Source organism: Herpailurus yagouaroundi, unplaced genomic scaffold, assembly GCF_014898765.1.
Source record: "Herpailurus yagouaroundi ecotype Mexico unplaced genomic scaffold, PumYag 140, whole genome shotgun sequence".
NCBI classification, from domain to species: Eukaryota; Metazoa; Chordata; class Mammalia; order Carnivora; family Felidae; genus Herpailurus; species Herpailurus yagouaroundi.
In genome coordinates, this window is record NW_024412395.1 from 27,493,784 (window position 1) to 27,509,286 (window position 15,503).

Here is a 15,503-nt window from a genome sequence, read left to right on the forward strand (position 1 = left end):
TCCCCTCCCCCCCCCCGCGCGGTTTGGACGCCAAGGGCTCGGGGTCCCTGAGTCAGCGGCGGGTCCCGCCTGCGCGCACCGGCCCACCTCAGCTCACAGCCCCCGCTCTTCTTCTCACCTGCCCACTGCCCGAAGGCTTCGCTTCACTTCTCACCTCCCTGCGCGCCCTTTCCATCTCTCATCAGCACCCCTCTCTGCCTCTTGAGCGTTTTCGTACTCTTTCCCTAACCCCCTAGTATCGTTCTAAGCTCGCATTGGCGCCTTCTCTTTTCTTCTGGAAGGTCTTCGCTGCTCACTAGGTCGGCCTCGGCTTCCTTCTGCAGTTTTTGTGCCGGTTCCTCTTCCCCGTCTCCGTCCCTCTTCCTGGCTTGCTGGAGCCTCAGGACCCCAGCAGGTACCCGGCCCCTTCCCTGCCACCTGTACCTGCTCCGCAGTTTGCACCCCTTTGGCTGCATCTGCTTCGCCTACGCGTCCTCATTTCCCTCCCTGTGGTCCGCTCTCGGAACCTCTTGGCAGGCTCACACTTTCCTTTGCTTACATTTTGTCCATCTTTTCTGTTCTGACTCCTCCACACACTTAGGATGCATTTTGGGTATTCAACCATTGCTTGTCCACACTTACACGAAGAGAGTCACTGACGAATTAAAAGCACAAAGCAAGGAGATAGCAGTGGTGACCTTTGAGTTGCTTAGTTGTCTCTACTTTCTCTTTGGGGTAATGTATTGACACTTAAATTTAAAAGAATGAAATTTTCTATTGGAGCTTAGAATTCACAAATTTTAGATGTTTTTCCCTCCAACCTAACCTCACTTTTTGATAAAATACATAGTAGAAAGAGCACCAGAACCTTTTGTTTTCTTACCTATAAAATGAGGAATTTGTCCCTTCCACATTTACATTTCTGTGTTTCTGAATTAAAGGGTTTTGTATTTGCAAGGGGCATGTGGGTTAAGTGAGTCAGGAGAAGGCAAAACATGCACATGTAACTGGAAGTCTGGTAACTTCATTTTCAAAACTGCAACTTGGAAGAGTTAGGGTGTGATGTGGAAATGAGTTAAGAAATGAAGGAAACTGATTAGGCCTTTGGAGTTACATCCACATGTTGTTTTAAAATATGGGAGTAAACGTTATTATCCTTAAATTGAAGAGTTAAAACTATCTTCCCTTCTAAACAAAATCCAGGCTCTATGTGGACCTTCAAAGTTTAAAACCATTGTTGAATTGAACAACAGCATTGCAAGCATTTGAAAGCCTAATAAACCATCTGTCCCTCTACTTTATCACAAATTGGGAAAAGGAAAAGTGTAAATGCCAAAAGCTGAAAGCTGGGTTGCTAAGTACACACAAAACTAATAAATCCTATCACAGAGAACAAGTATATGGAAAACTCTAAAGGCTGTGGTCTCCATTCCATTGCTTTGGAAATAGAATCATGTAATATTATAATTGAATTATCTAGTCCTTAATATCACCTGGAGTCTAATGCTTTCGTTTCACAGATGAAGAACTGAAGCCCCAAAAGGGTAAATTACTTGCTCAATATTACCCAGATTCATTGGAAACAAAGCCAGTCAGTATTCAGGTTTGGATCTCTTGTCTCACATACCTGCCAGCATCTGGCTAATACTTACCAATTACATAAAGCTATTCAACATCAGAAGTCTTTGCCTTTGCAGTTTTGCCTACATGGTCTGAGTGATGTATGAAATTGAAATTGGACTTGACATTAACTAGGAAGGTATTGCTCTTAAAGGCCATCTTTGTGCCACTGGCTTCAAGGATTCCTATTTCACAAACTCTATCTCACCTGCTCAGGGTTCATCTTTGTAAACCAGGCAATTCTGGACAGGCCTGTGGAGCCACGTCCCAGCCAAACACATTCATCCGAGGAGGTGCCAAGAGCTGTGAGTGATTGTAGATATTATGAAGTCCCTATTGTCAGGAAAACTACAGGGGCGCGTGGATGGCTCGGTTGGTTAAGTGTCTGACTATTGATTTCGGCTCAGGCCACCATCTCACAGTCTTGAGAGCAAGCCCCGTGTTGGGCTCTGTGCTGAGTGTGAAGTCTGCTTAAGATTCTCTCTGTCCCTCTCCCTCTGCCCCTCCCCTACTCTCACTCACACATGCTCACTCTCTCTCAAAAAGAAAAAGAAAAAAAAAACCTTATTTAAAAAGAAAATTATGGTATTACTGGGGAGGTGAAATATGAAACAACAAACAATTCACCATTACTAACCATGGATCCAATCATAAAGTCCAAATCTTAAATTGAAAATTATCCATGTAAATCAAGGGAACATCTCTTAAAAGGACCAAAACAAAAAACAAAAAAACAAACAAACAAAAAAAAGGAGGGGCACCTGGGTGGCTCAGTCGGTTAAGTGTCCGACTTCGGCTCAGGTCATGATCTCATGGTCCGTGAGTTCGAGCCCCATGTCGGGCTCTGTGCTGACAGTGCAGAGCCTGGAGCCTGTTTCAGATTCTGTGTCTCCCTCTCTCTCTCTGACCCTCCCCCACTCATGCTCTGTCTCTGTCTCAAAAATAAATAAACGTTAAAAAAAATTTTTTTTTAATAAAAAAAAGGAAATGTAGAATTTGGATTGGCATAAAGAAAATTGTTTGAACAAAGGTACAGGGAAGAAAACAAGCAAACTAAGAATGGGGAAAAGTTAGGAGATCAGATGAATTAGAACAGGAGGCTCCTTTTAGAAACAATAGAAAACCAAGCTGAAATGACAAGGTAGAATCATTCACAGAAGGCCTGAATTTGAGCCTGAGATATTTAGACTTGATCCAATAGGAGATCATTCTGGGTGGCTTTGACAGGAGAGAAGGTTGAAGACAAGACATGAGACCATAACTTTTGAAGTAGCAGGTGGGGTTTTAAAAGAAATGTTAGTCACAAAGACAACTAAGGAAAAGACGTGAGTTCAGTGAGTATGTATACAGGGATCAAAGAACAGTAAAAAGTCCAAGGTGACTTTAGGATTATGGCAAGAGTCAGTAACGGTATACATTGACCTGAGCACATTGGAGTTGGAAGGTGATCAGCACTCAGAGGGTGCTCAAAGGGTGATCAGCCTCCAATTGCTAGAGAAGGAAGAAATTTTCCCAAGGTAAGCTTTCCTATTCATCACATCCTCATTCCAGAAAACTTTAGTTTGCTACTCAGTTGAATTAGAAAGTAAGAAAGAAAGCTCTCACCCTGTCATAGGCCTTATGCTGGTGTTTTATGGTCGACCTATTTTTATTTCCGTTTCAGACTTACTGATGTAAAAGTGCGCAGTGGTGCAGTATATAATGTTACAGTCAGAAATAAATCAATAAGTGTTTGCTAAATACATACCAAATGCTGCTCAGCACTCTGCTAGGCCTGGAGGGCTGGAAAAGTATAAAAAGGCCTCTCCCTTTCAGAAGCTTATCATCTGGTTGGAGAAAAAAGGTGGACACATGTGACACAATAGAAAGTAAATTCCGTGGAGAGTGACAACAACCTGTGGGGACTGGTCAGTGTGCTTATATAGAAATAGGAGGGTATAGTGTTGAATGGATTAGGAATGATACAACATCTAGTGTTCTTCATTCAACAGATTTTCATGACTCTGTAAGTTCTAGTTTCTGGAGGGAAAGCAATAAAATAAAAATCTCCCGATCTCAGGGAGTATACACTCTATTTGGGAGAGACAGAGAGGAGCAAATGAATACGCAGCTACCAAATTGTAATAATTGTTCTGAATGAAATTAAACGTAAGGGCATCAAACTGAGTAGAGAGATCAGTTTGGTTAGAGAGATCAAACTGGTTAGATCTTTCTGAGGAAAATTTAAACAAGGACTTGAATGAAAGGAATAACCCGTTGTGGAATGATCTGGAGAAGAGAAGTTCAGGCAGAGTAAACTAGTGCAGAGCCCTAAGGAGGGATCAAGCATAGTGTCTTTGAGACTAGAAAAGGCAAGTGTTTCTGGAATGTAAAGAGCCAACAGGAAAGCAAAGGAGATGAAACAGGAGAGAAAAGTAGGGCCCTGTAGGGAAGAAGGAATTTTAAGTTCAGATTAAACTGTAGATATTTGGAAGATTAGTCACTCTGAAATTATGGATTAGAGAAGAGAGAGATAACAACCTGGAAGACCAGACAGAAGCCTGCATGATAATCCAAGCAGGAGATGATGTAAGGAGGACATGTTTGATGGCACGGTTAGCAAAGAAAACAAAAATGTCAATGAAATCAACTATTGGGTATTTATATAGGGTGGTAAATGGTGTTGGTTGGGGAGAGTCTACTGTGTCAAATACAGCAAAAAGGTCAAGGAAAATAAACACTAAGTAAAAGCTAGTACCATTAACAAGAAAGATGTCATGTGTAACCTCCAAGAGAAGAGTTTTCACAGGGTGGGGTGTTAAGAAGTGATGAAATGAAGGCAGTGAACTCTGACTGTAAAAATCAATACAAATCAGGGGTGCCTGGGTGGCTCAGTCGGTTGAGCATCCGACTCTTGATTTTTGCTCAGGTCATGATCCCAGGGTTATGGAAGCAAGCCCTGCATTGGGCTCCACACTGAGTGTGGAGCCTGCTTGGGAGTCTCTCCTTCTCTCTCTCCCTCTCTCCCTCTACACTTCCCCTTCCATAAATAAATAAAAAATAAATAAATAAATAAATAAATAAATAAATAAATAGAAGCAGTACAACTCAAAATATACACATTTTATCTTATTTGCCTTTTAAGGCCTTTTACATTTGGAATACTATTAAACTTTTAAAGCCATTTAAACATCCCCAGCCAGGTCCAATATTTTGTCTCAATACTAAAGGAAGAAGAAATTTATACCACAGGGATATATCTAAAAAGTTTTTCTGGGCCGAAAGTCAGTCCCCATCAATGACTGTCTACTCTAAATATCAGAAAAAGCTCACTCTTACTCCGGGATATGGCAAGAGTCTAATAGTAGGGACAAGGAACACTAAAACAGATGCAGAACCGTATCAGTTATGGTTCCCTGTTGCCATCTGTCATGTTTAGACCATGTGGGCTGTGAGTGTTACCTTGAGCATAACACGTAACCCCACTGAACGCCAGGTTTCCCTCAGTAACGAAGAAGAGTCTCAGATTTTAAGCTTATAGGCATATATGTTGGCACTTCTATAAAAGAGAAACAAATACCATTCTGTGAGATCCACATGAACAGCTATTCCGACTCCAAGTAATACTTTCACAGTCTGTCCAAAAAGACAACTTGGTTGAACTAAATGTTCTTTTTTTCAGCAAATTGCAAGCAAGTTTCAGCAAATTGCAAGACAATTAACAAGTAGTTTCTTCCCCCTGGAAACAAACTAGACTAGTTTGATAGAATGGAAGGAGAAATTGAAGTCCTCTCCATTCATAGTTACGCAGTTTAAGCATCTCAAGGAAACCTAGCCTGATTCTGGCTAAGATGTTTCTACACATGCATGTGCATGCCTTTTCCCAATTGTCTGTGCAGGTGAGTAGAGTGTGTTAATTCATTAGGTGTTATTCAAAGATGGAATGTTATTAGCACTCTTTTTTATTTGGCATATACTTTGTTTGAGGGTCCATTGGGAGCAGTTAATCTCTTGGGATGGTTTGGAAAGCTTCATTAAATTCAATGAAGGAAAAAAAAGTGCAAGTTATTCTAAAAATAATCATGAAATTTACTATGTTTAATTTGCTGGCCCAAATGCCAGCAAATTCTCAAGTCAGTAGTGACCAAGGATTCCTAGCATTAATGAACAATTACCATATTGCTGAAATCAACACCATGCTTAGCCTGAAAAGCCTTCTTGTTTTTGGTGCTAAAGAGGCCAAAAACATTAGTAGCCCAGGAAATATGAAATGTACTCTCTGTTGATGAAATGATCTCTTTAAATTACAGTTTAGCTATTCCAACAATATAATGCAAGGAATTTGCTTTGTCATTGTTACTTTCTGGCCCAGAGACAGAAGAATTTTACACTGCAGTTCACCCTGTACCTTTTATCAAGGATAAATTCATGTTTTTATTTAAAAGCAAAGAAAGCTTACATAATCTCTCTTCATGATTAGCCCTTCTAGCAATTATCTGTTGCTTGGAATCAGTGTCAGCCAACCAAGTTCAGATGGCAAAAAAGTGTTTGATCTGCAGAGATGTGATTTAGAATACTGTGTGCATGGAAGGTACAGCTATGCACATACAGAGAACATATTTATCTAATTTGACTGCCAGTGATTTAATTAATGTTTGTCAAGTACTTTGAACATGAAAAGAACTATCTGAAAGCTAAGAGCTATTACTCATAATCATTTTTCCTATTTGTTGAACTAAAATTAACATACAAAAGTGATACTCTTATAGTTTCTTCAAGAGATACGCTCCTATTATAACAAACCCGTTGGACTATACTTTAAGAAAGTCTCATTAAAACTTTAAGGCTCTAGTTTCCAAAAGTCAAGCTTCAAGCTGGTTGGGTATCATCCATCAGTAGATTTTGAAGCATACAGGCTAAATAAACAACAGCGACAGCTTGGGGAAGTGTATGCACCTGTTTATTGAGGAGATGTTAACAAGGGCAAATCTAAAATAAGAATGCATACCACAACCTGATTTTTAAGAAGTTTTTGTGCATGCCTACACTTAAAATCACCCATATTATCATCTAATTTTTTCCTTCCAAATTTCTCTCCAAAGAATACCTACTAATGAGCACGAAGCCTCAGTAACAATCTGAGAGGAAAAGGAAGAATGGAAAGGCCCTATTTAGGGCTTGGAGGAGAAACAAACATGATGTTTTCGTCTATTGTGTTCTCTTCAAGTCAAGTATAATTGACAAAAGAGGAAGAAAACGGAAGGAGGAAAGTAAGAGCCTGGACAAAGGCCCTGATCTAACATGATTCTCCACAGAGTGTTTTTGGCAGTGTTGCATTCGTACCTACAAGGGGTTGGGGGGGCATCCAACTTCCCTTGACTATAAAGGCATAATGAACCCCTTTGGAGAATGGAAGGGGTAACTTGAAAAGACGTTGACTTTCCCACATGACTTGTCTTTGATTTTTAGTTTCATTTCATCCAGTACCCTAAAGAGAATTTTTACATTCACCGCAGAATCTGTCTTCCATGTTCATCATGCTACACACAGCCCTTGGTAGAATAAGCCTGATGAAGGCATTAGTTCTACTTCAACCCTACAAAACTGAATTTGACACATGGGCCTGGCAATGTGCCCTTTCAAAAAGCTCCCCGCCCCCAATTTTTATATTTACGAATGTTTCAGCAAGATTTCCAGAAGAGGTATTACTTCCATTCTCTAGTCAGTCTTAGCATAGGTCTTACTTTTAGTAATCACATGTGGCAGGGACAGGGGTATTTACAAAATACTATGCAGCTCTCCCACGTTTTCTACCCCCTCATTAGTTTGGTTGGGGGCTTGAGGAGAATAAAGTTGGTCGCTTCTGGTCAAGAGTTTAGGAGCACTTATCCCCCCTGTGCCTGTGACCCTGGAAACCCCATTTTCCAGATGGTATAGCTATGACTATAGCTCTGTGAAGAAAACAACCCTGGATCCTTGGGAACTGGTCTGGAGAGCAACAAGATCCTCAAAAGATTTCTTATGAGCGGGGAACCTGGGTGGCTCTGTTGGTTGGGCATCCGACTTCAGCTCGGGTCATGATCTCACAGCCCATGTGTTTGAGCCCCACGTGAGGCTCTATGCTGTCAGTTCGGAGCCTGGATCCTGCTTTGGATTCTGTGTCTCCCTCTCTCTCTGCCCCTCCGCCACTCACGCTCTGTCTCTATCAAAAAATGAATAAACGTTAAAAAAATTTTAAAGAGATTTCTTATGAGCTTCAATGAAACGTTTAACAGTTAAAGAGATGAGTGGTCCAGTGTTGTTCACTGCACCAGCACGGTGAGCCTATCCTGAAGCACACAACTCAACTAAGGTATCTTCTACAACTGCAGAAATCGTTTTTAACTTTGGACCTTAGAACAACAGTGAAGGAATAATGGAATGAACAATGCACAATTTACTAAATAGATCAATGAAGCACAAATGGATATACAAAAATCACAAATACCATGTCGTATGGTAGAAAAAATGTTTTTTATGTAGTTTAGTTCTGGTTTTATTTTTCAATCCTCCCTTAAAAATTAAAGAATTCATGAAACCTTCAGCCTACCATGCCTAGGAAAAATATCTTTGTCCTTGCCATGCCTAGATCCTCTTCTTTTCTCCATCCTTTTCTCCATCTTCTAGGTCATTAAGAGCCTATTTTCAAGGCTCTCAGATGGATGAGGTTATCCATATCTGAGGCCCGTCGGAAGTGGATTGGTCACTTGTTTGTATCTGCTGTTTAAAGTTTACTCCTTAAGTGCATCAACGAAATTTCTATGACATTAGCCACTGTAGTCCTAATTTGTCACGGCACAGATGTGTGCGATGCGGAAATAGACTCACTCCCCTGTGTGCTTTCGGTTCTGCCCTTACATGTCTGGGTCTGACACCTATGGAAAGGATGAACCAGACAGCTTTGGTGGAGGGAATGAATGATGGAAGAACAACTTCCATGGAGACAGAGTACTTTGCAGAAGTCACTGATCTATACTATTTGCTGATCTACCCCTGAAGCATTCTGTCTGACAGCAGAAGGCCAGTTTTTGCTATTGAACCATTTCAAAATCACTGTTTGAGAGCTACAGACACACATAAAGAAGGGGCAGGGAAAATCCTTTCATGGGTTCTCAAGCACTGCAGAGAGTCTCTTGTCAGTAACTATGCCCTTGCTTACCAATCTTATAGCTGCCTCAAATCTTTTTTTGAAACAAGGGGGAAATAAACAAAACAGAAGCTAGCTACAGTTTGCTTCTCCCATGAGTAGAGTATGGTTAACAACATTTCTTATATTTCAACACATCACCTTTCCCTTAATTCACAGACCAAATAGGGAAGAAAAAAAAAAAAGAGTACTGTATTCCCTTTCCTGTTGCTTTTTCAATAATTCCTGAGCAAATCCACATAACATTCCTGCAGTTGAGTAGAAGAACCATATGAAACGGACTCATTGAAATCTTTTTCAGTTCTGGTTAGTATTTATTTGTCCCCATTTTGAAATAGGACCATGCTGCTTTTGTTCCTATAGAAAAGAAGTTATGATTTAAGAAAACTTTACAGAAGGGAAGCCGATCTTGATGTTATCAAACTTCCCTCTTTTCTTTTAACAGAATGTTTGAGAAAATGCCAATTGGTGTCGCCTATCATCAGAACTTTTCAAGATCTGATTGCTTTTGAAAATTAACTTGCAGAAAACGATCTGACCTTCTTTAATAGGTGATATTGTATTCCTCTCTGAATAGTTAGCCCCGAATTTTGTCTCTGCAAACTGAAATATTAAGACTGTGTGAAATGTTTTAGATGAAATGATGCCATTACTAATTTATACATGTTGCCCTATTTTTAGGAGGAGGTGTGCCTTGGTTTAAACTCAGGCATCTGTATTCTTTTGTGGTGAGTGTTAACCAGAATGCCATCTTTGTCCAGACTGTCACCGGATGGCTTTATAATTAGAAGATTCACTCTAAAATGAAAGTCTGAGGTTGATGAGGCAGAACTGGCTGTTTTAAAGGGAAATTCTTATTAGTACAAAATATTGGAGGACAAACAAAATCAATTTTTACAGGCAAATTAGCCAAATTGTTCCTTACTGTGGTAAACATTGCAAAAATCGTGAGGATGGACTGTATTAGCCACACTCAAGCAAAAGCATGAAGCACGGTGGTCTAGTTGATGTGCCATAATTGTTCTTGCTGGCTTTCTCATAGTTTGGGTAGTGACTCATTTTGTTCTATGTGACCTTTGTTCTCCAGGATTGGCTGCTATTACAAAGTAGAAGCAATAAAAATAAAATAAGAGTTTACCAGGCTACCTGGGTTTTTAAAAACACCTGAACATCAAGGGTAGAGCAAAGATTACTAGTGTTAGGTAATCTGGCACCTTTGCATCTTTACAGTGGGTTTGAATATTTGAAAAGCAATTTTTTTTTCTAAAGGACATTTAGTTAGATATCTTTTGGCGGCACATTGTTTTAGCATTTAAAAAAGTTGAGCACAAAAATTAAGTTAGTTAAGCATAGGCTTTTCCTTCTTCATTTTGCATTCCTACCATTTGGTTTTCCTTTGAATGTGGGTGAATATGTTAGAAGAGGGAGTATATTTCAAAGAAAGAGCTTAATAAAGTAATTTACTGTCAGCAGGTCACTGCTAATAAGCAAATCTTTTATAAATCATGAGACTGAGTAGATTACAAAAGATGGGGTGAAAACCACTGCCAAAAGACACAATTTCCAAGGGGTTTTCAAAAATGATGAAAGGATCTAAATGTCAGTGCAAGAATACACATACACAAAAGAATTAACTTTTTAGAGGTGTTTCACTCGATATTTTTAAACTTTTGATCTTGGAATTTCCCAAGTATACACAAAAATAGAGAGAATGTTACTACTACAAGGGACCCCATGAAGTCATGAACATGTTTACTGTACTGGTTTCAGATTTCTTGATTTCTTTGATGTTGGTTTTATTGTTGGAATATTTTTAAAGAAAATCCTTATATCATGTCATTTCACCTATAAGTACTACAATAGTATACATTAAAAACCAAAAAGAATATTTTCTTATGTAATCATAATGCAAGTATCACATCTCAGTATGTGTAAAAGGTCTTTTCTCACATCTCTTAAAGCATCATAGGTTAGCAATTAGCATTTTCTTGTTTGATTTTTATCTTTACCTCTTTCTCCTTTATAGGCATCCCCTCAATTAGCAAAAGAAATCCTACACTTGGATTAGGTTATTTTTAACACATCCCTGGGACCCTGCCTATGCCTTTCTTTGGCTGAGTGTGTTATTCAGAATCTTACACATTTCCAAATTCTGCATTGCAATTGGCATGATGCAAGAAAATTAAATTTAAATTCTTCTCAAATCCCAAAGTTTTGTTGAGTGTAAAAATATTGTAATTTATAAAAACTGAAAGGAATCTATAATCTAGCTATGACTGTGTTGAGTAATCCACTAGGTAAGGTCTAGGATGTTTTCCTGGCATCCTTTGTTTGCAAATGTAGAAAACCAACTTTGGCCAAATAAAACCCAATAAATGCATAAACACTTAAAAGTAAATGACTGTAAGGAAAGGTTTAAAAAGGACAGGAATCAGACTCTCTTGGGGAAGAGAGCACTATAGAGCAGAATCTTGTGGGCAGTCACTTCAGAGCACTGACATTGAGACAAGTCAGTTCCATGTTTTCCAACTTTGTATCACTCCACTGGGCTCAGAGTCTTAGTCCATGCATGTGTTTACTCCTTGGCTAGGGCATAGAAGGATCCCTTAAAGCAGGCAGTCTGACCAAGACCACACAGGATAAGATGGAAGTGGTTTCCCAAAGAAAAGTCAGGTGTTAACTACCCAAACAAGAGAGAATGGATGCCTGGTAGGCAAATTCAAATGAGGCAAGATGTGAATATAGAAGCTCTTCAATGATCATCAATGAGGATCTGATCTGTCCTTCAGATCTTATTGATGAGTCATCAAAAACCAGGCTCTCTTGCCGGCCAACTCTGACTCTTCTCTCTTTTCTACCTATGCACTGCTATTAGGAACTATTCCTTTTACTGGGTCCCCTTTCTCAGAAATCATGTCCCCTTCATCAGAAGTCACTGTGTTCCAAATACGTATAACGTCCAACCTACTGGAACTGATGAGTTGTGGGTACCTGATACCATCCCACTCTTTTTTTTGGGGTGGGTAAGGATGGATGAAAAGATTCCAGTCTAATTTGAAACTCTTCATTTCCTTTTTGGCTCACAGTGTTACTCATTTATTACCTTTCCTTCCAGTTCCCTATTAGAATAAATAATAGTAATTTAAAAATATGAATCATTCCCTCTGCTCTTTCTGCCAGAACTATACCCTTCCATACACATGCACCACACTTACACACTGCACTCACACACCAGCTTTGCCACTGCCTAGTGTGGCACAAAAGAGGCACCAAATGAATACTGAAATTTAATTGGGCTGTAGAAAATTTAGCACTGTCCAAGTTTGCTCTGTAATGAAAAGTTCAGAGACTACTGGGCCAGGGGATATGGCATTTTTCCTTTAGGGCCAAATGTTATAATCAGTGCTAAGAGGATAAAAGGAAAGAAAGTTGTTTATGCATTATTTCGATTTTCCAGTGAGCTAGTTTCCCCTATCTGATTAGCCTACTAAAAGATGGTTTCAGGCCCTCTATAAATAGATATTTGACAGTGCATGAGGGAGTGGTTCATTCAAGAACTACTTTCATTCAGTTTCTTCTTTCAAATATGCTCAGCTCTTCTCTCTGCCTTCATAGTTCCCATCCCAGGGAGTCAGATCCTGACCGCCCATTGGATGCTGGAGGCACATTCTGAGAAATTGCTGGGACAGAGAAGGTCATCTAGCAACAGCTGCTCCTTCCAGCCTCCACTCTGGGCCCCTGAAACTTCCTGCTTCCTCCCCCACAATTTCTCTCTCCCCATCCTTCATTTCTAAGAAATGACTTCTCATCTTCTCCCAGATTTCAAGCCCTGACTTAAATCCAGTTAGCCATTAGTTTTAACAAATATATTCTTTTAACTTTCGATACGGGACACCATGACTTTGTTTGCTTGAGGAGGGGGGTGGGGGGGGGGGGAAAGAAGGAAAAGTCAGAGTGTCTGGAACACAGTCAAGGAGGGGAAAGGACCATAAGATGAAGTGTGGTCCAGGCACGCAGGCCTTGTGGTCTGGGTAAAATGTTCTTGAATCTTATGCTAAAATTCTCACCCCATCTCCCCCCCACACGCCTGTGCCACTATATAGTATCCCCATTTCCCATGGCCTTTAAGAGCCATGGTCATATTTTATTCAAATACGGGATATTATGTGCGTGCAGACTATATAGTAGGAGGGTATTTTATTAGTCAACTATACCTACTCTGGAGTTATAATCGAATTAAGAACTATTTGCCAAGGTAAAGGGCCTCCAGAGGACAGAGCGATGGTAAAGATAGAAATGTCACATTAGATCTGAGAGCTCGGAGCCAGAGTCTCACCTTCTGAATATCGCTGTCCCACGTGGTAAGCACACACAAGCACGGCAAGCGAGCTCTTTTCCACCTACTCCAGTTGTTCCCTGTTGGAGTTCCCCAGACCTCCTTATGGAGGCCTTTCCTGCCAACAAGCCCAGCGCTGGTCTGGATTTCATCCCACTGTCATCAGAGCTAAGTGAGTCAACACCAAGCGGCTAGTTGTGTACTTTGCGCCCTCTCCCTCTCCATGTCTGCAGGCTTCTGGCCTGCCAGACTACCAGAGCGGGGGCGGATAAAGTCAGGCTCGGCAGGGGGCATGGGAGGAGGCTCAGAGAACAGTGGCAGCCAGGGGGTGTGTAACCAGTTCCACCCCCCGACTAGTCTCAAAATCTACAGAAAACAAAAATGAACCTTAGATGATGGATAAGTGCATTCTACTTAAACCTGGTGTAGATATTGAAGATATAATTAATTTCCACAGTACCATGCTCTCCTCGTTCCCTAGCTTCCTCTTTCCCTTTGGAAACAATTTTTCTTCTCCCCGTATACCCCCGTGTTCCTTATAGCTAGGGCTGCTCCAGAGTTTCCCACTATTCCCCACACAGACGCACTCTCTTTTAATTGATGTCACTTGGTTATCACATGTAGGGGAATCTACCTTACAAATTTTTAGAAATATGTTCTCATTATTAGAGTTAGTTCAGGATCCCTCCATTTCTCTCCTGGATGGTTGCAGGGGCCTCCTGACTCGATTCCTTCCTGGCAACCTAGTCTCTGACCAATCACTTCTCCAGAGAAATTTTTCTAACGTGCAAATTTGTTCATAGCACTGCTCTACCTAAGCCATTCCCTTAAAGTCTCTGCAGTAGCCACAGGACAAAGATCTTACATATTTAGCATGGTAAATACAATTTGTCCACAGCCTATCCTCTCTGTCCCCCCGCCTCCCAATCTCTAGCGTGAATTTTCAGTCCCAGCCATGACAGAAGTACTGTAGTTCCCCTAAAATGCCTTACTCTCTTATAACTCTGGGTCATTGGTTATGTAATTCTTCATGGGGACCCTCTATTGTCTACCACACGACTCTAAGTCACTCCCCAGAGACAACACCGAGGCCACCTCTTCTTTGAAGGCTTCCATGATTCCACCAGACCACCCATTTCGTCAGTGCTGTCAAAGTAACCTTCTGTTATACTTCTTTTTCTTCAAATTTTTTTTCTTAATGTTTTTATCTATTTTTGAGACAGAGAGAGACAGAGCATGAGCAGGGGAGGGGCAGAGAGAGAGGGAGACACAGAATCTGAAGCAGGCTCCAGGCTCTGAGTTGTCAGCACAGAGTCCAATGTGGGGCTCGAACTCACGAACTACAAGATCATGACCTGAGCTGAAGTCAGATGCTAAACCGACTGATCCACCCAGGCGCCCCTATAACACTTCTTGTGTTGCTATTTCTCTCTGCTGATATGCCCATTCCTTGCTGGAGTGAAGGCTGCCCAAATAGATGGTGTATATAGTCTCTTCATTTAATATTCCTAGTAACACAGAACCTGGAATACCGCAGGCATTATTACTTAAAACATTAGTGAATGAGGCCGTGAATGGAGAGAAACTGCGCTACAAGTATAAAAATCTATTAAGCCTGAGCACACAAAAACAGAGATCTAGTATGGACTTCTTTGTTTGCAAATCACACAGATGGAACTTAAATTAGCTTAGGATAAAAGGAGGATTTACTGGAAAGACACTGGAATATCTCAGGTAATTGAAAAAAAGAATTAGTCAACAGAATAGTGAGAAAAAAGGCCCAGGAAGCAATTCGGCCTGCGAGGTACCTGAAACACAGGGTTGCCAGACGCGAGCGTGTGTGTCTATGTGTCCCTTCTGGCCAGCCGCTGCTCATCAAGACTATTCTTGTCCCAATGTAAGCCTTTTTTGCCAGGTCTGTGGTCCTCATTGTTGGGATCACCTGAAGAGTTTAAAAAATTTTTTTTTCAACGTTTTTTATTTATTTTTGGGACAGAGAGAGACAGAGCATGAACGGGGGAGGGGCAGAGAGAGAGGGAGACACAGAATCGGAAACAGGCTCCAGGCTCCGAGCCATCAGCCCAGAGCCTGACGCGGGGCTCGAACTCCCAGACCCCGAGATCGTGACCTGGCTGAATGCGGACGCTTAACCGACTGCGCCACCCAGGCGCCCCACCTGAAGAGTTTTAAAGAAATACTGACCCCTGGGGCTCATCTCATCCCAGACCATGTCCATTAGGACTTCTGGTTGTTGATGTCAGGGCATTTTGAAAAAGTTTCAGGAGCTGATCCTCATGTGCAGCTAGGGCTGAGAATCAGTGTTCCACATGTGGGAAACAATGTAGCCAGTAGATCCTGGGTTTCAGATCAGCAGCTTCCACTCAGGGCAAAAACTAACTGGCT